At 43.8% G+C, this 22,832-nt stretch overlaps 1 long non-coding RNA gene across 1 annotated transcript; it reads right to left on the minus strand.

Moving 5' to 3' along the window:
- Positions 1-18,523: 18,523 nt before the first annotated feature.
- On the minus strand, positions 18,524-19,890 carry LOC138740084 (uncharacterized). The gene is made up of 2 exons (XR_011342663.1): positions 19,822-19,890; positions 18,524-18,755 (listed from the first exon to the last, which is right to left on the minus strand). It is a non-coding gene; the product is annotated as an uncharacterized lncRNA (long non-coding RNA).
- Positions 19,891-22,832: the final 2,942 nt, after the last annotated feature.

A 22,832-nucleotide genomic window follows, 5' to 3' on the forward strand; every position in this document is an offset into this window, starting at 1 on the left:
ATAAGGCAGTCTTGAGCAGCCTATAGCCTGTAGGTCTCCCCAGACTGCAGCCTATGTGAGCCCCTCACTGGTTTGCTGCCATGGTCACCTTCCCTGTTGGGTCATCTCCTTCACTTCTCTTTCACAATGGGTGTGTTCTTCCCATTTCTGGTGCCTTGCGCTGGTCCATTGCTCCCCAGAGTGTGCAACCCCTTAAGGCAGTTGTCGAGTACAGATACTGCCATCTTGGGCACAGATTATCATGGTTGCAGGATTTTACCTACAGGTCGCTTAAAGCTTGTTCAAAACCGTAATCATTAAGACCCAGCAGTTAAACCTTTCGAAGCAGCCTCCACTCTCTGGGCTCCCAGGTCCGCACCAGCATTACAGCAGGTCCTGCAGTTCTGCCATTTTGCCAATGTCTACCTTTGTCAACCATCAGAAAACTGAAGAGGTTTGGCAAGACCTGCCCTGCGCCACTTTTGCTGGCAAGACCTGTCCTGCGTCACTTTTGCTGGCAAGACCTGCCCTGCGCCACTTTTGCTGGCAAGACCTGTCCTGCGCCACTTTTGCAGAAAGTATTAAATCTTATTAACTTTGTAATATACTATGCTATTTTGATATTCTTATGAAGTATGTTAAAAATCACTAGATTCTGGAACAGTTCTGGAAAATTACAAATGTCCCTCCACTCTACAAGAAGGGAGAGTCAACAGAGAGGAAATTATGGACTGGCTAATCTAAATTTGGTAGTTGGTAAGATGTTAGATCTATTAAGGTTGAGGTTTCAGGGCATTCTGAGGCACTCAATAAAAGAGGCAGAAGTCACCATGGTTTCCTTGAGGTGAAATATTGTCTGGCAAACCTATTGGAATTCTTTCAGGAAATAACAGGAAGAACAAAGTCAGTGGCTTTGTTTCCTTGGATTTTCAGAAGGCCTTGGACAAGGTATTGCACATGAGGTAGCTAAGCAAGGTAAGAATTCATGGTATTACAGGAAAGGTATTAGCGTGCATAGAAGATTGGCTGACTGGAAGGAGGCAGACAGTGGGGATAAAAGGGGCCTTTTCTGGTTTTGGCTGTCAGTGGTGTTCCACAGGGCTAGGTGCTGGGATCACTTCTTTCACTGTCATATGTTAATTATCTGGATGGCAGAATTGATTATAGATGACACCTTCCAAGTTCTAGTGTTTCCCAATTTCAAAACGTGTCATCTTCACGTAAACATGAGCGGCAATATTCTGAATAACTGCCTTATTAATCCAATAAACCAAACTCCGTAGATACAGCTTTAAGTAGCTTTAATTCATTTTTAAAACTGATAAACATTTTGCATAAATTTGCATTGAGATTTTCCTAATGATGAAGAAAGCATATACTGTATAATAATATAACAATATTCAACTTTAAACAGATACAAGAAGAAATAGATGAAATTAAGACAAAATAAGACGAATTAAGATGAATTCAAAGAAAAATATCTCGAGCTCACATCCCCTTCATAATTCTTCGAAGAATGAGATGCAAGCTCTTGTTCTGCTTAGATATTCTGACATATGATGTCATAGTCACTACGGTAACACTACAAACAATACTTTTTCTTAAAGGGATAGCCACAAAATTAACTACGAATCAAAATCACAAGGTTTTAACCTTTACATTGATGGCTTTCTGGCCAAGTTTGTGGATGATATAAAGATAAGAGGGAGAGGCAAATGTGCCTGCAGAAGGACTGGTGAGGAGACTGTGCAAGGAGGGGAGCATTTATTTTGGGAGGGTAGTATATATAACAGGGATGTAATGTTGAGGCTTTACAGGGCCTCTATTGGTCAGACTGCACATGGAATATTGTCTGCAGCTTTGGGCTCCTTATCTAAGGAAGGATGTGTTGACATTGGAGAGGATCCAGAAGAGGTTCACAAGAATGATCCTCTGAATGAAAGGGATATCATATGAGGGGTGTTTGATGGCTCTGGGACTGTTCTCATTGGAGTTCAGATTTTAGAAGAATGAAGGTGGATTTCATTGAAACCTAATGAAGAGTGAAAGGGATGTGGAAAGTTTGTTTCCTCTGGTGAGGGAAGTGTGGGACCAGATGACACAGCCTCTGAGTACAAAATCATCCCTTTAGAATAGAGATGAGGAGGAATTTCTTTATCTCGTAGGCAGTGAATCTATGGAATTCATATCCACAGACAGCTATGGAAGCCAAGTATGTGTGCATATTTAAGATGGAGGTAGGTTCTTATTTAGGAAGGGAACCAAGGGTTATGGAGAGAAAGGCAGGAGAATGGGGTTACAAAGGTTAGAAAATTAACCATGATGAAATGGCGGGGTGGACGAGATGAGCTGAATGACCTAATGCGTTCCTATGTCTTGTGGTCTTATTTGTAACACGTTGTGCTATTTTGGTATTCTATCCTATCCAAAACCTGTTTATATCCAAATTGTTTCTGCTTATCTGCTGCAGTGAATGGCAAAAGATAAATAGCCTTCTGCATGGAAATGATTACAAACAGCCATTTACATTTGTCCAGGATTTCTGTAAAACTTACTGCTTCGTTTCATTGGAACTCCTCCAACCAGAACAAAATAAACCTTTTTCCACGTCATGTTTGCAACATTTTGTCACATCAATAACCTAATATCTGAATCAAACTGACTTTATCACATCAAGCTTCAACTTCATGACACAAATTCTGAACAAATTTACATCATCAAGCACCATCTTGTCTTGATGTAATCACCGTTTGCTCAAAAAATATAGGGCTTGATATGAACATGAGGATAGCCTGGTCTTAAATATGGTGAAGCAGCACAATTAGTGTAGCAGTTAGTGCAATGCATCAGTGACCCGGGTTCAAATCCAGCACTGCCCGTAATGACTTGGTACATTCTCCTGCTTGGGTCTACTCGGGGTACTCCACTTTCCTCCCACTCTCCAAAATGTACCTACCGGTTGGTAGGTAAATAGTGTGTAATTGGCCAGCATGAGTTTCCATAGTTGAAATCATCTCCTACTGTGTTGCAAATAAATTTTAATTCATGGATTCTAGGCTATTCAGCCCCTCTAGTCTGTGCTGACCATCATCTCCCTCGTCCCACTGACCTGTTCCCATTCCATAAGCCTCCAGACCTATCCCATCCATATACCTATCTAATTTATTCTAAAAACTCAAGATCGAGCCCGCATTCACCACATCAGATGGAAGCTCATTCCATATTCCTACCACTCTCTGTGTGAAGAACTTTCCCCTAATGTTCTCCCTAAACCTTTCCCCTTTCAGCTTCAAACTATGACCTCTCGTATTTATCTCCCCCAATCTAAGTGGGAAAAGCTTACTTGCATCCATTCTGTAAATACCTCTCAATCTTGTAAACCTCTATTAAATCTAACCTAATTCTTCTTCACTCCAAGAAATAAAGATCTAACCTGTTTAATCTTTCCCTGAAACCCAACTTCTGAAGACCCAGCAACATCCTAGTAAATTATTTCTGCACTCTTTCAATCTTATTATTCAATCTATAGTTAGGCACCCAGAAATCCACACAATATTCCATATTTGGTCTCACCGATGTCTTAAACAACTTCAACATAACATCCCAACTCCTATACCCAATACTTTGATTTATAAAGGCTAAGATATCAAAAGCTTTCTTTACAATCCTGTCCACATGCGACACCACCTTCAGGGAACAATGTATCTGAGTTCCCAGATCTCTCTGCTCCTCCACACTCCTCAGTGCCCGACCATTTACTGTGTATGTCCTACCTTGGTTTGCCCTTCCAAAAGGCATCACCTCACACTTGTCTGCATTAAACTCCATCTGCCATTTTTTAGCCCATTCTCCCAGTTGGTCCAAATCCCTCTGCAATCTTTAAAAATGATTACTAATACTCCGCTAAAATAGCTATAAAAAATATCCAGTGGATGCAACAGTTTATATATTAAAAGTTTAACTGATGTGTGCCATCTTTAGCTAGGCTCTCCCATTATTAAGAGGCATTGCTGGATGGAGCTTATTCCTCCTGCTGGTTCTTGAATTGTCTATTGGTCAGATCAGAATTTGTACAGATTTGATCTGACCCATTGGCTGTGGCCTGACTTGGCTCCAACTCAACAATGCTGCTGTTGCTCTTTCTAATTCCTGTTGTGGATTCACTCATCTGTGGCGAATGGCCAAATTTTACCCCCATGTATGCCAGCAAGTGTGGACGAAACATGCCATGAGCACTAATTGGTGCAGATTCCCAGCAGTCAGGCTGGGAACTCTGCCCAGAGAACTTATGAATAACTATACGGAGTCGATACACTGCTCGGGAGAAGGATGATCGGGTATTTTATGTTTTTAATTCAATGAGTTTGCATAAATTTATTGATTTGTTTTAAGTGACTTATTTTTAATTGATTTCTGACAGTTTTTGAATATTCCGAATGTCAGATGTTTAGAAGCAATCCACGTCCTTCACAGTTTTGATAGCCATCAAAACCTGGAAAACCTGAGGAATTAGCTTTGTTGGCCATCAGTTTATTTTTTCCATTCATTTCCTGAGTGGGTTTCATTATGGTCACCATTTCCCCATATCATCTTCAATGACCATATCTTAGAATAAGTTGCTCTTTCCTCCATTTGGATCCAGGTGGCATTTTACAGCAAAGTTGCCAATGGTGGTTGAGAGAAGTACATCTGTCAGAATCATGCATGGATGAGTTTTAATGTCTTGCCATCCAATATCGTGCCTGATTTTCTAAAGAACTGTTTGCTGAGGTAGAGACCTCAACAACTGTCCAAATAGGAAGTGTTTCAACTAGAAAGTATGCTGCTGCTGTGCAACTGTAGTTCAAGACACAAAAGTGCGATAGAAATCAGCAGGTCATCCAGCATTTTTTATGTAGCAAAGATATGTAACCAACACTTCAGGCCTAAGCCCTTCACGAGCCTGAATAAAATGGTGAGAATGGGGGCGGGGGGAGGATCACAGGCAAGAGGTCAGAGGTGATATGGGCGGGGGGGCAGAAGAGAAAAGAGCTGGGAAGCGAAGGGGGTGGGGATAGCTCTCTGAAAGGCGAGGTAGGGGGTTGGTAGTTGGAGGAAAAGGGACAGGGGGTAGGAAAAGAGAGAGAAAGATAAGGGAAAGGGACCTAATGGAAACTGGAGAAGTCAACATTATGCCATCTGGTTGGAGACTGTCCAGACCAAATGTTGTTCCTCCAATTTATGGGTGGCCTCAGTTTGACTGAGCATGGTGCCTTAGACAGGCACGTCAGTTTGGGTGGGGTGCAAAATTGAAAGGGTAGGTCACTGGGAGGTCCCCGGCTATTGAAGAAGCAGAGTGAAGTTGCTCATTGAAACGAGTTTTCTGTCTGCATCTTTCTCAATCACTCTAAACGTTCTGCCTCATTCAGTTCAAGTTAGATTGGTTTTCCTTTTTATTATATCTATGTGCTACTCTTCGTTTTCTTTTTAAAGATTCAATAGATCTGCTGAATTTTTAGAATTGTTGGTATTTTATCATGAATGTGCTCAAGTAATATGAGCACATGTCAAGGTTTTGTGGGAGATAAGGGGCAGAGTTTGTTTTTCGCATTTCTGTGCTGAACCCTCCTGCTCTCTCACCCCATTGTCCTGTAACTTCCTTCCTTCAAACAATTCTCTGCTCTTCCTTCCAAAACAATGCAAAGGTCTCAGACTCATAGATTTCCCAGTGCAGAGAATTACAATTTCCAGCAACACTAAAAGAATTTATCTCGTCTTTCCACATTATCTCATTGACTAAGACACACAGGGTAGGAAATACAAAGTAGGGAGAATAAATTACATTAAAATGAAGTATATAAATTTTAAAAAAGTTTGGTACTCATTAGTCTGAGGAGAAAAATGCCAAAAGGAAAATAAAAATCAAACTAGGGATTGTGAAAATTTGTAATATTCATTTTCTTTTGAGAAAATAAAACAATATTTGTAAAATGAACGCAAAATTAGGGCTTTTCCATTTAATTCAACATTAATCTTTACAAAAGTAATTTAAAAGCCCTGCAAAATTAGAGGCAGATTGGCTTTTTGTTAATGACATGTCTACTGCATAAATCATGGAAGTGGATAACTTACAGAATAGAAAAAAAACTCATAGCTGTTAATAGACTTTGCCTTCTTCAGCAAGCCCTCCGGAATGAGATACTTAAAAGAATTCTATATATTATATAAGCTTAATGATAAAATGTGTATACTCCTCAAATATTTTAAATCCAAAACTAAAATTTAAATTAAATTAGACATTCAGGCCTGTAACAGACCAATTCGGTCCTACGAGTCCATGTCGCCTAAATTACATCCCATTAAACTACACCCCTGGTATGCTGAAGGGTGGGAGGAAACCGGAGCTCCCGGAAAAACCCACACAGACACGGGAAGAACATACAAACTCCTGACAGACAGCACAGGATTCGAACCCAGTCCAGTCCCGATCGCTGGCACTGTAAAGGTGTTGTGCTAACTGCTACAGCAACCGTACCACTCTCAATGCCAGTTCTTTGGAAGCCAGGACACAGGAACTAGAAACTTTTACCTAATACTGCATGGATTCAAGGAGCTATGCAATAGTTTGGAAACAGGTTATTCATCAATGGGACTTCTACTTAAATTCTGTTGTGGCTCAATATGCAACCCAGAGCAGTTACTTAGTCTATTGTAGTAACATCAGCGAGGCAACTACGGAACCTTTGAAAATGCAGTACGTCTCCGATTATCCGAAAACCACTTTACCGAAGTTCGCAGTTATCCGCAAAAAATTTTCAGCGGTGACACGATGTCATAAGTTGAGAAACAGTTGAATTTTTTTTTTTTACTTGTCATGCTCAAGTGGGACTCTGACACACTGTTAGTGTAATTTTGAATCCAATAGAGCTCTCATACACTCATTTGTCCTCCAGGTAAGAATTAAACTTTATTTCCTGCTTGAAAAACCTTCCCTTGTTCGTTGCTGGGCTTGGATTGGAGCGGGGACCTCAGGCAGGTTCGGTGATGGTGGTGGGGAGGTGTCGGGATCAGTGTAGGCTGCTACAAGTATTCTGCTGCTTAAAGGCATTTCTCAGATATACAGAAAAAGCAGTTAACCGGTACACATCTGGTCCCAAGCATTTTGTATAATTGGAAAATACTGTAGTCCTATACAGTTCCATGTTTGTCTTTTTTGGATAGCAAAAGGATGGTACCCATACCAACCCTTCCCTCTGCTGCCCATCCCAAAATGTACATTAAACTATTATCTGTCAGAGAGCTAGACTTGGCCGCTCTTCACTCAAATGGTCAAGATGAAGCTTTCGATTTAGAACCTGCATTCAAATGGCACCTAAATTAAAGAGAGTTTATGCTTTAAAATTCTTATTTTGCAAGAGATGTTCAGTTACTCCATGGTGGGGGGGTGGGGGGGGGGGGAGGTTACGGGAACTCCCTGTCCAATGTTATGCACAATCACTGGTCGCAAAAAGTCACAAAATCAGAGCATGTCTCACCTGTGGTGTCATTTTCTTACATGTTTTCAAGTTTCTAAGAAGGTCTAGGCCCACCATCCATTGCTTTTATCCTCTTACTTCATCCTTGAACATGATTTGGAATGTGTGTTTGAAGTAAAAAGGCAAGAAAATGTTGGGACAGTACAGTTGACTTCCCAGCCTTTCTTCAAGGAATGCCTGTTGATAGGCGCTCACTGCTGTCAAGAAAACTCACAAATAGCAGCAGTCACACACTCTGAGACACCTCTGAACAATGGTCTCACCTTCAGTCTACTAAGCACCATTCAAGTCACTAGAAGAATATTTCCAAAAAAATCAAGAAATCATCCAAAATATACTTAACCATATTTTTTTCCTTTTTAACAACATACCATTGAATAGATTTCCCACTGCATTGAAGATTAAAATCAATGGTTCTCAACCTTTTTCTTTCCACTTTAAGTAATCCCTATGCCATCGGTGCTCTGTGATTAGTAAGGGATTGCTTAAGGTGGGATGTGGGTGGAAAGAATAAGTTTGAAAACCATTGTTTAAATCGTACCTAATTGACTCATCATGTGCATGATTTCATCTTCTTTGGCTTGGCTTCGCGGACGAAGATTTATGGAGGGGGTAAAAAGTCCACGTCAGCTGCAGACTCGTTTGTGGCTGACAAGTCCGATGCGGGACAGGCAGACACGATTGCAGCAGTTGCAGGGGAAAATTGGTTGGTTGGGGATGGGTGTTGGGTTTTTCCTCCTTTGCCTTTTGTCAAAAGAAAGGGGCCAATGACCATTTTTCTCAAGCAAAATATTTCAGTAACAATTGAGTCTAGAGCATTGATTCTCAACCTTCCCTTCCCACACACTTATCACTTTAAGCAATCCCTTACTAATCATAGAACACCAATGACATAGGGATTACTTAAAGTGGTATGTGAGCGGAAAGGAAAAGATTGAGAGCCACTAATTTAAATTAAATCAATAATTACATGCATTTTCTTCCAATGAAACTACCATGGTAAAGGCTTCCTCTAAGATCGAGTTAGTCATTACCAAAAGAATAGTCGGGGAATGGCAAGAGTGAATCACATGATGATTCCTCACCATTTCAGTAGCAGCATATATCAAGCCAACATCATTTTTATTAACCTTATTTTTTTTAATATATACAGCATAATATCATGCACTTCTGGCTGGCCCACAAGCCGATGTCCCCTAAGTGCACTAATTACCATAAATATGCATATCTAATGTGAAAAATGTTGTACCAAATTTCGAGCTCAAAGAAGGGGGTCGCATTATACATGCATATTTACGGCTGAGTGAATCTGACTGTGAGGGGCAAGAGAGACGGCAGTGAGAATCGGGCGGGTGAGGGGAAGGGGGGTCATTTTATACATGGGGGTATCATTTTTCTCCCTTCTTCCCCTCAAAAATGGGGGGTTGCATTATACTTGAAATGCATTATACATGCATATTTATGGTAACCCACAATCCCCTTACCTCTGAAAGGTGGGAGGAAACCCGAGCATCCAAAGGAAATCCATGCAGACACTGGGAGAATGTACAAACTCCTTACGCACAGCGTTGGATTCGAAACCCGGGTCACTAGCTCTGTAATAGTAATGCACTGACTGCTACGCTCATCATGTCATCCTTAAATCCTAACTCTTGTACGATTTGAGTAATTAAATTATTTATCCAGGTTCAGCCTTCCATCTCCTCGGACGTTTTGGCTCGTTTCTTCAAATGTTTATTGTATTCCATTACAAGTTTTCTATTCTCTCGGCAGTTGTAGACAAAAAGGCGATCAGAAGTTGATTTAGATGAAAAATGATTTTCGGTCTCTTTAGTTGTTTTGTTTTCTTTTGATGTTTGGGGTTGGAGGGAGGTGAATTACAAGTAAATTGATGTTGTATTTGAATCTCAGAAGAGAAGTGTACTAAAAGAATGTTAAATATGACTGTTTTCAATTGTGATACTGTTTTGAAAATTAATATTTACCAAAAAAAAGAATGTTTATTATAATATACTGGACAATCTATAACGTGCACTGAAATTCTTACTTTCTACAGCAGAACAAGAACTTCATGACAAAAAGCTACAATAATGTGGATTAAATTAAATATTCACAGTTACCACACATGCTCGTCTGCAAGTGTGCAGTCAGTCCTTTACTGATGTGGGTTCAGTCCCTGATTAGTGTAACAAGGCAAGGTTCAAGAGCCTGATAGCTTTTGGAAAGAAACTATCTTGAACTGAGGTGTTGGTCTTCAGGCTTCTGTACCTTCTACCTGAGGATGACAGTGAGAAGAGGTTGTGGCCAGTGCACTATGGTCCCTTTATGATGTTGGCTGCTTATCACCATGGCTACTAGTCTTACTATCTCCTCCCTGTATTCTGTCTTGTCATAATTTGATACCTGGCCTACAACTGGTACATTGGCAAATTTAAAGATAGAGTTAGAATGGTATTGGCTGAATGGTCATGAGTGTAGCGAAAGTATAGTTGGGGGATTGATACACATATATCATAGAACATTTCAGCCCTTATAGCCTGTGCCAAACAATTTATTTTCACCTAGCCCCACTGACCTGCACCTAGTCCATAACCCTTCATATCTCTCCCATCCATATATCTGTCCAGATTCTTCTTAAATGGTAAAATTGAGCCTGCATTCACCTCTTTAGCTAGCAGCTCATTCCATACTCCCACCACTCTGTGTGAATAAGTTCCCCCTAAACTTTTCCTCTTTCACTCTTAAACCTCTGGTTTGTATCTTACCTATCATCAGTGGAAAAAGCCACTATTATTCTGTCTACCCCCCTTCATAATTTTAAATACCTCTATCAAATCTCCTCTCATTCTTCTAGACTCCCAGGAATAAAGTCCTAACTTGTTTAAACTTTCCCTGTAACTCAGTTCCTGAAATCCGGACAACATCCTAGTAAATTTTCTCTGCCCTTTTTCAATCCTATTGATATCTTTCCTGTAGTTAGGTGACCAAAACTGCACACAATACTCCAAATTTGGCATCACCCATGTCCTATACCACTTTAACATTATATCCCAACTCCTATACACAATATGTCCATTTATGAAGGCCAATTTACCTAAAACTCTCTTTACTACCCCATTAACCTGTGATGCCATTTCAGGGAAATATTCCCTGATTCTTCTGTTCTACCGCACTCCTCAGTGCCTTACAATTTAATGTGTATGTCCTTTCTTGGTTTGTCCTTCCAAAATGCAACACTTCACATTTGTCTGCATTAAATTCCATTTGCCATTTTCCAGCTTTAAAACCTTCTTTGCTGTCTATAACACCTCCCATCTTAGTCTCATCTGCAAACTTGCTGATCCAATTTTTCCACATACCATCCAGATCATTGATATAAATGACAAATGACAATGGTCCCAGCATTGATCCCTGAGGCCCACCACTAGTCGCAGGCCTCCAGTTTGAGAAGCAATCATCCACCACTACTCTCTGGTTTCTCCTATCCAGCCATTGTCCAATCCAGTTCACTACTTCACCATAAATATCTAGCACCTGAACTTTCCTGACTAACCTTCCATGTGCGTCCTTGACAAAGGCCTTACTAAAGTCCATGTAAACAGTATCCATAGCATATCCTTCATCAACGTTCCTGATAACCTCCTCGAAAAACTAGGTTAAACACAATCTACCACCCATAAAGCCATGTTAGCTATCCCTAATCAGATTCTGGCTATCCAAATATTTGTGTATCTGATCTCTTAGACTCCTTCCAATAATTTACTTCGACTGACATCAGGCTCACCAGCCTATAATTTTCTTGGTTACTTTTGGAATCTTTTCTATACATCAGAACACACGGGCTACCGCCAATCCTCCAGCACCAGAGCCTCTGCAATTTCAATACCAGCCTCCCTCAAGGTCTGAGGGAGTGTCTTGTCTGGCCCTGGAGATTTATCCTCCCTTATTAGCTTTAAGACAGGAAGCATTTCTTCCTGTTTAATCTCTATGGGTCCCATGGCCTCATTGCTTGTTTTCCTTACTTCCCATGATTCTGTGCCCAATTTTGAGGGAATATCAATGGAAAGCATTTAAGATCTCCCCCATCTCTTTTGGCTCCACATAAAGTTGACCACTCTGATCTTCAAGAGGACCAATTGTGTCCCTTACTATCCTTTTGCTTTTAATGTACCTGTAGAAACCCCTAGGAATTTCCTTCACATCGTCAGCCAAAGCAACGTCATGTTTCTTTTAGCCTTCTTGATTTATTTCTTGAGGCTTTTCTTGCATTTTTTTGTTGTTGCATCCTTGAGGAACATGGTTGTTGAGTGAAATGGAGGAGATGTTGTTATTCATCTTCACTAATTGTAGTCTGTTAGGCAGGAAATGAAGGAGCCACTTGCAGAGGGAGGACACTGAGGCCTAGATCTTGACATTTTGAAATGAGCTTGCTGGGGAAGATAGAAATGAAGGCAGAGCTGTGGTCTATAAACAGTAGTCTACCATAGGAGTCTTTGGGATCCAAGTGTTCAAAGGACAATTGTAGAACCAGGGAGATGGTGCCTGCCATGGACCTGTTAGAACAACAGACAAATTAAAGTGGGTCAATGCTGGCTGGGAGGCTAATCTGGGGTGAGCCATGACCAGTCCCTCAAAGCATTTCATGATCGTGGATGCCAGAGCCACTGGTCACTTAATCTCTTTTCTATGTTTTTTCTTTGATACTGGTATGATGGTGGCCTTCTGAAACAAACTGTGGAAGGATTAAAGATATCTATAATACATTCGCCAGTTGATCTGCACAGGCTCGCAGGACATGTCCTGGGACTCTGCCTATGCTAACCGCTTTCCAGAAAGTCATCCTGACTTCAGTAGCAGTGACCATGGTCGCAGGAATGCATGTAGAGGTTGGTGTGGACATTGCCTCCCTGCTGGCTGCCTGTTGAAGCTTAAGATATTTTTAGCTCATCAGTGAGTGTTGCATAAGCTGTCTAGCTTTGCTTTGTAATCTGTGTTAGCATGCAAGACCTGCCATAGCTACTGGGTGTATACTAAACTACACAGAGTCTCAGTGGACTCTCGTTTGTCATGATGTGATCTTTGGACAAAATGACGACAAATTATTCCTGCTTTCAGTCACACCATCTGAACAGCAGTGAGGCTTTGTACTAAAATAGGATTTGCAGAGTGGAGGTGCAGTAGTTTGCAGATGACACTAAGATTGGAGGTGTTGTGGACAGCGAAGAAGGTTGGAAAAATGGGCTAAAAAAATGGTGGATAGAGTTTAATGCAGTCAAGTTTCAGGTGTTACACTTTGGAAGGACAAACCCAACTAGGCCATACGAGATAAATGGTAGGGTACTGAGGAGTTCAGTAGAACAGAGGAATCTTGGAATACAAATACATAATTCCCTGAAAATGTCACAGAGGGAAGTAAAGCAAGCCTTTGGCATATTGGTCTTCACAAATTAAAGTGTTATGTATCAGAGTTGGGTTGTTATGTTAAAGTTGTATAAGTCATTGGGGAGGCCAAATTTAGATTAGTGTGTTGTAGTGATAAATAACAGTTTGGATATTGACCATAATGCCTTGCAGGATAATATAGATTAGTTATCGATTGTAATGGCTGGCATGTTGCACAGGACCACAAGGGAGTAAGAAACAGTAATGGTGGAATATTTGAACTCCACCTCAGAGTGTTGACTTTATTTGATCTTAGGTGACCAGAATTGCACACACTGTTGAATCCTATCTACAGGAACGATATAAGATCGAAAGAGAGCAGAGAAGATTTACCAGGATGTTGCCGGGTCTTCAGGAGTTCAGTTAGAGGGAAAGATTAAACAGGTTGGGACTTTATTCCATCAAGCGTAGAAGAACAGGGGCAGATTTGATAGAGGTGCACAAAATTATGAGGGGAATAGATAGATGGGGAAAGATAAATACAAGATGTTGGCTCAGGAATGAAAGGTGAAAGGTTTAGGGAGAACATTAGAAGGAACTCTTCACTCAGAAGAATTTGATGAGCTGTCATCTGATGTGGTAAATCCAGACTCACTTACGTTTCAAGAATAAATTGAATAAATACATGGATGGGAGTGGTCTGGAGGGTTATGAAATGGATACAGGTCAGTGGGACTAGAGGAATGATGTTCAATGACTTGAAGAACTGAATGGCCTGTTTTCTGTACTGCCATTTTCTATGGTTCTAATCTCTCAACAGACAGGAAATATGAATTCCAGTATCCCTATGGAAATATATACCAATATAATCGAAGAGATTGGGAAATTTATATAGTTTGATTGGGTCCTAGTCAATTAGTTCAGTAATAAGCTACGGCTCCTAGAACGCTTCCACCAGTGTTGTCTCCGCTCCATCCTCAACATTCATTGGAGCGCTTTCATCCCTAACGTCGAAGTACTCGAGATGGCAGAGGTCGACAGCATCGAGTCCACGCTGCTGAAGATCCAGCTGCGCTGGGTGGGTCACGTCTCCAGAATGGAGGACCATTGCCTTCCCAAGATTGTGTTATATGGCGAGCTCTCCACTGGCCACCGTGACAGAGGTGCACCAAAGAAAAGGTACAAGGACTGCCTAAAGAAATCTCTTGGTGCCTGCTGCATTGACCACTGCCAGTGGGCTGATATCGCCTCAAACCGTGCATCTTGGCGCCTCACAGTTTGGCGGGCAGCAACCTCCTTTGAAGAAGACCGCAGAGCCCACCTCACTGACAAAAGGCAAAGGAGGAAAAACCCAACACCCAACCCCAACCAACCAATTTTCCCCTGCAACCGCTACAACCGTGTCTGCCTGTCCCGCATCAGACTTGTCAGCCACAAACGAGCCTGCAGCTGACGTGGACATTTACCCTCTCCATAAATCTTCGTCCGCGAAGCCAAGCCAAAGAAGGAATGAAGATGAAGGAGGTTCCTCTGAAAGCAATACCTTTGCTAAAGGCTCAAGCCTCCTGCTGAAACCAATATACTAGAAAAGCAGTGGTAAAAGCAATGCCAATGAGAATCTTTTAGCAGCAGCCCTCAAGTTCACTACAAAAGTATAAAAGGTTACATTGTTGGTATGTTGTGCACCAATGTGTCTGATCTTCCCAACACTTGTGTCTGAAATGAAGAAGAAATCACGGACACTAGACTTGCAGCCTTGAACAGGCCATTCAGCGCAACAATGGAATGTTACATACAATTTCCTCTCCTCAATTCATCTAATTTTATCAGTGTATCCTTCTGCCTTTGTCGTCACTTTAACAGCATCATCAGTAAAAAGTGACTTTATTATCACATAATGTTTCATGGGTTCAATGTTCAATATAATTTTTGCCATGCCTCATATTAGGAAAGATTACCAACAAAAGGGAAGAGGTTTGAAGAAGGGTGAGAAGTTGGGGGGGAGTCTGTGAAGAGGAAGAATAAGTTCTAAAAAGTGACAGGTATGATGGGAGGTGGTATCCAAAATAGACAAGAATTGGGCAAAATTCAACTCAATTTTGCATGCCCCAGCCATTTTATTAGGTAGCAAATTTCACATTCCAGCCACTCTTGATATGTATATAACTTTCTCCTGAATTCTTTTAGGGTGGCCATTTCCAAAACCCCAATTTCTAAAAAGGATATGGTCATAGGTTACTATACACACACACACACACACACACACACACACACACACACACACACACACATATGTGTTTATATATATGTACGCTGTGATGGATTATATATTTTGTATTATTTTGTATTATATATAGATATGTTTTGAAGGAGATAGATTGTGGGAGTAGTGTAGGTCACAAACACTTCACAAAACAGATCTCATTTGAAATGCCAGAGCTCTGCTCAAGCCAGACAGTCCAGGCTCCAAGTGCCTTTGCAAAGACTTTGAAGAATGCCTATAGAGACTTCACAAGTAGGTATGGAGTAATTAATTATTGTTTTAAAAGCAACAGATGAATGGACCTAGAAGTTTGGGCCTGGTCCCGCAATCTATCTGGTTGCAGTTTGCTACTCTAAGAAGGTCGACTATTAGGGGCCGACTTCCTCAGAGCTCACGGTCTATTGGTTGACATGAAGGGCAAAAGGCTGGTCAATCCCCAAATGTTCCACTCCACCTGACTGGACACAGTAGAAGCCTGCAGGCCTGAAATCGCCACTGTAGCCGCTGCCAGGGATGAGTTTGACGAGATCCTCCATGAATTCCCCACCATCTTAGAGCCATAGTTCAACACTGCCCTGCCCCAGAATGGGGTCTTCCACCACATCGCCACACAGTGCCCCTTGTTGCACACTAGACCCAGATGGCTGCCGCCCAAGAAGCTCCAGCAGGCAAAGGAGGAGTTCTCCAGGCTCCAGGAACTGGGAATCGTCCAGTGCTCAGACAGCGCCTGGCCATTGCCGCTCCATATTGTCCCAAAATCGTCCGGGGGCTGGAGACCGTGCGGGGACTATTGTCGGTTGAATGATGCAACCACCCCCGACGGGTACATGGTGCACATAAAGGACTTCTCCGCCAACATCCACGGAGCATGGGTCTTCTCCAAAGTGGACCTCGTGCCAGGATACCATCAGATCCCAGTGCATCCAGACGACATGGGTAAGACGGCCATTATCACCCACTTCGGCCTCTTCGAGTTCCTGCGTATGCCCTTCGGTCTAAGGAACATGGCCCAAATGTTCCAGAGCCTCCTGGATGCGGATGGAAAAATCCTGGACTTTGTGTTCATTTAACTGGATGATATTGTCATTGCCAGTTGCAACCACGATGAACACAAAGCCCACCTCCACACACTCTTTGCCCAGCTGGTGGACTTCAGCCTTATAGACAACGCAGCCAAAAGCTAGTTCAGCAAGGAGTCTCTCCAGTTCCTGCGGCACACCATTTTGGCAGCTGGGGTTGTGCCGGTGCTGGAGAAACTAGCGGCTGTTAAACGATTCCACAAACCCTCCACCCTGCAAGGCCTCCAAGAGTTCGCGGGGATAGAGAACTTTTACCATCGTTTCATCCCCAGAGCCGTGAGCACCATGTGCTCATTATTCGCGCTCATGACCACCAAAGAAAATACTTTAGTGATCAGAGGATGTGGACAGGGCTTTCATCGCGACAAAGGAAGCTCTAGCCAGCACCATGCTGCTGGTGCACCTGCGGCCAGAGGCGCACACGGCACTCTCCGTGGATGCCTTAGCTATTGTAGTCGGGGGAGGGGTTCTGGAACAGTGGCTTGATGGACAATGGTGCCCGCTGGCCTTTTTCAATGAGCAGCTGTGCACACTGGAGCTCAAATACAGCGCCTTCGACTGGGAGCTCCTGGCGCTGTATTTGGCCATTTGCCATTTCTGCTACTTCCTCAAGGGCAGGCCATTCACAGCCTTCACAGATCACAAGCCCCTCACTCAAGCACTGGCGATGGCCAAGAATCCATGGTCCGCCAGTCAGCAGCGCCACCTCTCGTATGTGTCTGAGTTCACGACCGACATCCGACACAGGGCCAGCAAGGACAATGTAGTGGCAGATGCACTCTCCCATCCAGCCATCAACACTCTTGCGCCCGGCCTGGATTACAAGAAACTGGCTCAGGCACAGTGGAACGACGTGGAGATCCAGGTCTTGCGGACAGCCATCTTTGGCCTCAAACTCAAGGATGTCCGGGTGCCCAGCAGCCCGGACACATTGCTCTGCGACATCTCAACAGGCACGCTGCACCCAGTGGTTCTGCCGCACAGGAGGGCGAAGGTCTTCAGTCTGATCCACGACCTCACTCACCCAGCGGTAAAGACAACCATGCGGATGACTGTGGAGCGGTTTGTGTGGCACAGGTTGAAGAAGGAGGTGGCGGAACTGGCCAGGAACTGTACCAGGTGCCAGACCTCCAAGGTCCAGCGACACACGCGAGCCCCCATCCAGAACTTTGACCTGATGTTTCGCAGATTCCAAGACATCAACATGGATGTCATAGGGCCCTTGCCAGTATCCCAGAAAGCTTGTTTCCTCCTCATGATGGTGGATCGGGCCACGAGGTGGACAGAGACCATTCCGATTAAGGAGGCCTTCGCAGAGACGTTCGGCAGGACTCTGGTCAGCCAATGGATCGCCCGTTTCAGAGTCCCAGTGCACATCACTAGTGACAGAGGGGTGCTGTTCACATCTGCCCTGTGGACTCAGATGGCGAAGCTCCACCACACCACAGCATACTACCCGCACTCCAACGGGTTAGTGGAGAGGTTCCACAGGCACCTGAAGGCATCACTTATGGCCAGGCTCTCTGAACCAGACTGGGTGGACGAACTACCCTAGATTCTCCTTGGGATTAGGACGGCACCCAAGGAGGACCTGCAGGCTTCAGCAGTGGAGATGGTCTATGGTGCATTGCTTTCCCTGTTGGGTGAGTTTTTTGGCCCAGACCCTGACACCACGGCCAGCAACAAAAACCTGCTGGTGGACCTACACAGGCAACTGGCCTCCCTAGCTTCCCCACCCCCGGCACGCCACGGCACCCACCCATTTCATCTCCCCAAAGAGCTCAACTCGGCCCAGTTCGTTTTCGTGCGGAGGAGACCACAAGGTGCACTGCTACAGCGACCGTACAAGGGACCATACAAAGTCTTGCACCGGTCCAGCGGAACCTTCACCCTGGATGTTGGGGGGAGAGAGGAACTTTTTACAGTGGACTGCCTGAAGGCGGCCCATCTGGACTTATCACAGCTGGTGCAGATGGCTGCGCCCAAGGGCCGAGGCTGGCCGCCAAAGCGACAGGACACGTAGCCAGTTCTGGGGGGTGTTGTGTTAGCACACATCCTCGTGGTGAACCGGCCCCGCTTGTATCACCACGTGGCGGGGCAGCCATGGGGAAGTGGCATCATCAGAGGTTTCTCTCTGACTCCAGCTTCCCTTCCAGCGCCCACCCTGGGCAGAGATTATGACGTCAAAATGCACAATGACTGAGCTCATGCTGCCATTAAAGGGGCGCGCTGAATTTGAATAAAAAGTCATTAACAACCCTTATCATGGTGGCTGTGTTTCTTCCACTGCTCACACCACCACAATGTTTTATATTTATTTTTAATTGCATATTCAAATTTTACAAATTAAGGAATGTGATATACAGCACATAAGATGAATAAATCCCCAGGACATGATCAAGTGTATTGTCGGACAATATGGGAAGCTGAGGAAGCAATTCTTGGCTCCCTGACCGAGGTATTTGCATCATCATTAGCCATGTGCAAAGTGCCAGAAGACTGGAAGGTGGCTAATGTTGTTCTTTTCTTTGAGAAGAGCTGCAAAGAAACAACAGACTGACATGAATGGTGAGTAAATGTGTCGACCCTGAGTTTGGATAGGGAAGGACTAATTTGTAACAGCCTTAGTGTGTGAAATATTTTGCCTCACAAATTTGAGCTTTTTGAAGTGGTGATCAATGAGATCGATAAGAACCGAACAGTAAACATTATCTACATGGATTTTAGTAAGGCCTTTGACAAGATGATAAGCTGGTCCAGGAAGTCAGATGATACAGAATCCAATGTGAGTTAGCCAATTGAATTTAATATTAGCTTGATGGTAGGAATCAGAGAGCATGAGTGGGGGACTTTGCTTTTAGATCAGATGACTGAGGTAAGTGGGTGTGACATTGCTCCACTGTTGTTTGTCATTTACATCGATGGTAAGAATGAGAATGTATTTGGTGTAATTATTAAGTGTATGGGTGACCTCCAAAATTGCTGGTGCAGTGGACAGTGAAAATTATGTAAGATTACTACAGGATCTAGACTAGTGGTCCTCAACATTTTTCTTTCCACTCACATATCACTAAGTATTCCCTATGCCATAAGTGCCCTGAGATTAGTAAGGGATTGCTTGAAGTGGTATGTGGGTGGAAAGAAAAAGGTTTGGAAACCACTGTTTTAATCTGACCTATTTGACTGGTTATGTGCCCAGTTTCATAAATCCAAGGAAATGGGCCAATGACAATTTTTCTCAAGCAAAATATTTTAGTAACAATTGGGTCTAGAGCAGTAATTCTCAACCTTTCCCACTCACGTACCTCCTTAAGCAATCCCTTACTAATCACAGAGCACCGTCAGCATAGGGATTACTTAAAGTGGGATGTGAGTGGAAAGAAAAAGGTTGAGAACCATTGGTCTAGACCCAATTGTTACTAAACTGTGCACATAACCAGTCAAATAGAAAGCAATGCTTAAGGCAAGTTAAACTAGAGCAGGCTATACCGAGTAAATGGCAATGCACTGGAGTAAATGGACTTGACTTATTTTCTATTCATTACTTTTGTTGTTCAGTTTTATAAGACCTAGGAGTAGAAACAGCGTATCGAGTCTGCCCCACCATTCAATCATGAGCTGAACCATTTTCCCACTCAACCTCACCAACTGCCTGGTCTTCTCCAAATAAAATTTTACCGTATATCATAGAACAGGATACTCTCACCAATGTCTATATTTGTATATATTTACATATAGTAGTAGTGATTGGCTGAGAGCCGTAGCCACGCCCACTGGCAGGTCATAAAGGGCTGCTCCTGACCCAGGTCAGTCTGGACTGGTTGACCTCGATATACTATGCTCCAGTCTTTTGCTAATAAAAGCCTTGCTTTAAGTCAACAAGTCTTTGAGTCATTTGATGTGCGACAATGTATCTCACCAATTGCAGTAATATAGCCTTTTAAAATTCTTCTGAGGATTCAATTCCAGCTTATTTAGTACAGTACTTCCTTTGTTTGAAATTTAGCAGTTCCATAATCTTTTATTTCAAAAGAATGTTTAAAAAATTAAATGCTATTGACTTTATTCCTTAGTAAGTCACAGATCTTTGAACAGTCATGGGAAGATGAAGACAGCAAGGGAACAGACAGGGTGCCTCAACAGTAGACTGGAAACAGCTCATAGTGACCAAAGAAAGTTAGAGGTTGGGGAGTAGGGACTCGAGAAAGAACCACAGTAAAATTGACTTACCCGAAGCCAGTTGCTTCATTTGGTCTTCACTGACTGATAACTCCCTCCACTACCTTTTGATGAAGCAGACCTCATTTATCTTCTGTACGAATGTTGCATGCGGTCCACAAATATCAAATGCTTAAATGAAGATTGAGGAAGTGAGATTCAGTTAGACATTAAATGAGGGCCATTTTCTGGGTATCACCCAACATTAGTGCATCAGATGCAAACATGGCATTTTTGAATTATCCAATCCATGCAACATTTCCAATTTCAGTAAATAAGTACTTTTTGTTGGGACCTCGGTCACCCCGATCATATTTAATGCATCTGCCATATAATTTTCTTTAGTTATCATAAACCAATCATGAGGTACTGATAAAAATTTAAAACCAGTTTTACAACCAAACATTCACTATAAGTGGTTTATAACAATTTTGCTTTTGGATAATATTTTTGCAATGTAGGATCTTTCAAGAAAAGCAAAGACATGGTCAAATAATGGCCTTGTAATCATATAGATATTAAGGATTTTGCTTACGATAAGCAATAATGCTGAGGATATATAATTACCCATGTCATAGTTTGTGGTGATACACCACCAGCCTACAGCTGGGGGCGGCCTCTGTACCTGCAGAAGAACACGGGACGACGACATCCTGGAATCCAACCAGAAAAGGCACGTTTTACTCCGATCAAAGCTGGGCCCCTGGGCCTTCCAGGCTCTCAAAGACTGCACCGGGTACTCGGAAATGATGAACACCCTCGAGACTATGTACAATCCTCCATGAACATGGATTTCTCAAGGTACCTCCTAAGTATCCGTGCCCAAATGCCCAGGGAGACGGCCGAGTCCTACCTGGGAGCCCTGCATGAGTTAGCCTGACCTTGTCTGGCTGAACCCAGGGTAAATGAAAGGGCGGTCAAGAGACTGATCAGAGATGCCTACGTCCGGGGGCTACGTGCGAATGCCGACAGGCAGAAGCTGCTAGAGGTTAATATCTACTTCCTGGCCAGAATAGTGGAGGTAGTTCGAACCCTGGAGGCAGCAGTCCTGCACACTGAAGCCTTTGGCTCCAGGCTTCCTCAAGCCTCCATGTGGTCAGCACATTCGGCTGCTGTGGCCCTAGATCAGGCTAGGTAAGAAAACATCACTGCTGTGGGTGCCCAATGCCCTTGTCGGTACTGAAGGTCACGTTGTGGGTCTGATTATTGATCACACCAAAACTGCCCAGCCAAAAACCAGTACTGTTCGAGATGTGTCAAGAAAGGCCACTTTGCCAAAGTATGCTTATCAAAGCCCACCGGCAGCTTGGCGGCCCTCAACGACCTCCCCCCCAACCCACATGATCCCTACCATGTGCGATTGCCGGGTGACGCCATTGCCTTCGCAGATATTTCTGGCCTCCCCAGTCTCCGCAACCCAACTTCCGGCCTAACCGGCAACGATTGCTGTATGCGCACCATGCATCCAGACCAGCCCTCGCCCTCACCAGCACCGTCACATGAAGACTACCGCAACGTCACTTGCAGTCCAGGGAATTATGTCACTTTTGCCGCACATTATGTCGTCACCCTTGCCGACGGCATGACATCACTTTGCTGGCACAACCAACCCAGCCGGGGAAGAAGGTCAGCCTTGCCCCGTACTCCCACGTGGCACCGCAATTTTGGGCCGGTCAAGCACAGGCGCCACCACCACTTGGGCCCTCCCAGGACTACAACAAAAATGGCACCTACAACAATGACGACGTGGTCAACATGCGCGCTGACCAGGCTGCTGCCCTACTAACACCTGGACACTGCAATTGCCACCCACCACACCCCACGCCTATGGAGAGCACCACCGGTTGACACACCTCTCACCTGCAGAGGATGCCATCAGCCATGACTCGCCTCCACCATCAGGGAACGACATCTTGGACCACGAGATGATCCTAGCAACCACCAGCCTGACTAGGGACATCTCCCACGGCCTCTGGCACTCCATGATCAAAATCAACGGCAGGTAACGAAGTTCCTAATTGACAGTGGCAGCACCAAGAGTTTTATTCACCCAAGCATGGCCCACTCCCTAAAACTCAAATTCCACCCCACCACCTTCTCTATTGCCTTCACCGCCCAGGACCGGACTATCAATATCCTCGGGCACTACTCAGTTGATCTGACTGTGGGGGGAGAGACATACACCGGGTTCAGGTTCCTGGTCACTCCCAAACTCTGCTCCCCAGTCCTCCTGGGCTTAGACTTCCAGTGCCACCTGCAGAGTGCACCCTCACTTTTGGTGGGGGCCCTACTCCCACTAGCTGTACAGCGCGCCATCCAACCAGCCCTTGCCAACCTGCAGCCTCTCCACGCTGCATATCACTCTCTCCCTGTGCTCTTCTCACACCTCACACCAGA

Source organism: Narcine bancroftii, chromosome 1 (genome assembly GCF_036971445.1).
Source record: "Narcine bancroftii isolate sNarBan1 chromosome 1, sNarBan1.hap1, whole genome shotgun sequence".
NCBI lineage: Eukaryota > Metazoa > Chordata > Chondrichthyes > Torpediniformes > Narcinidae > Narcine > Narcine bancroftii.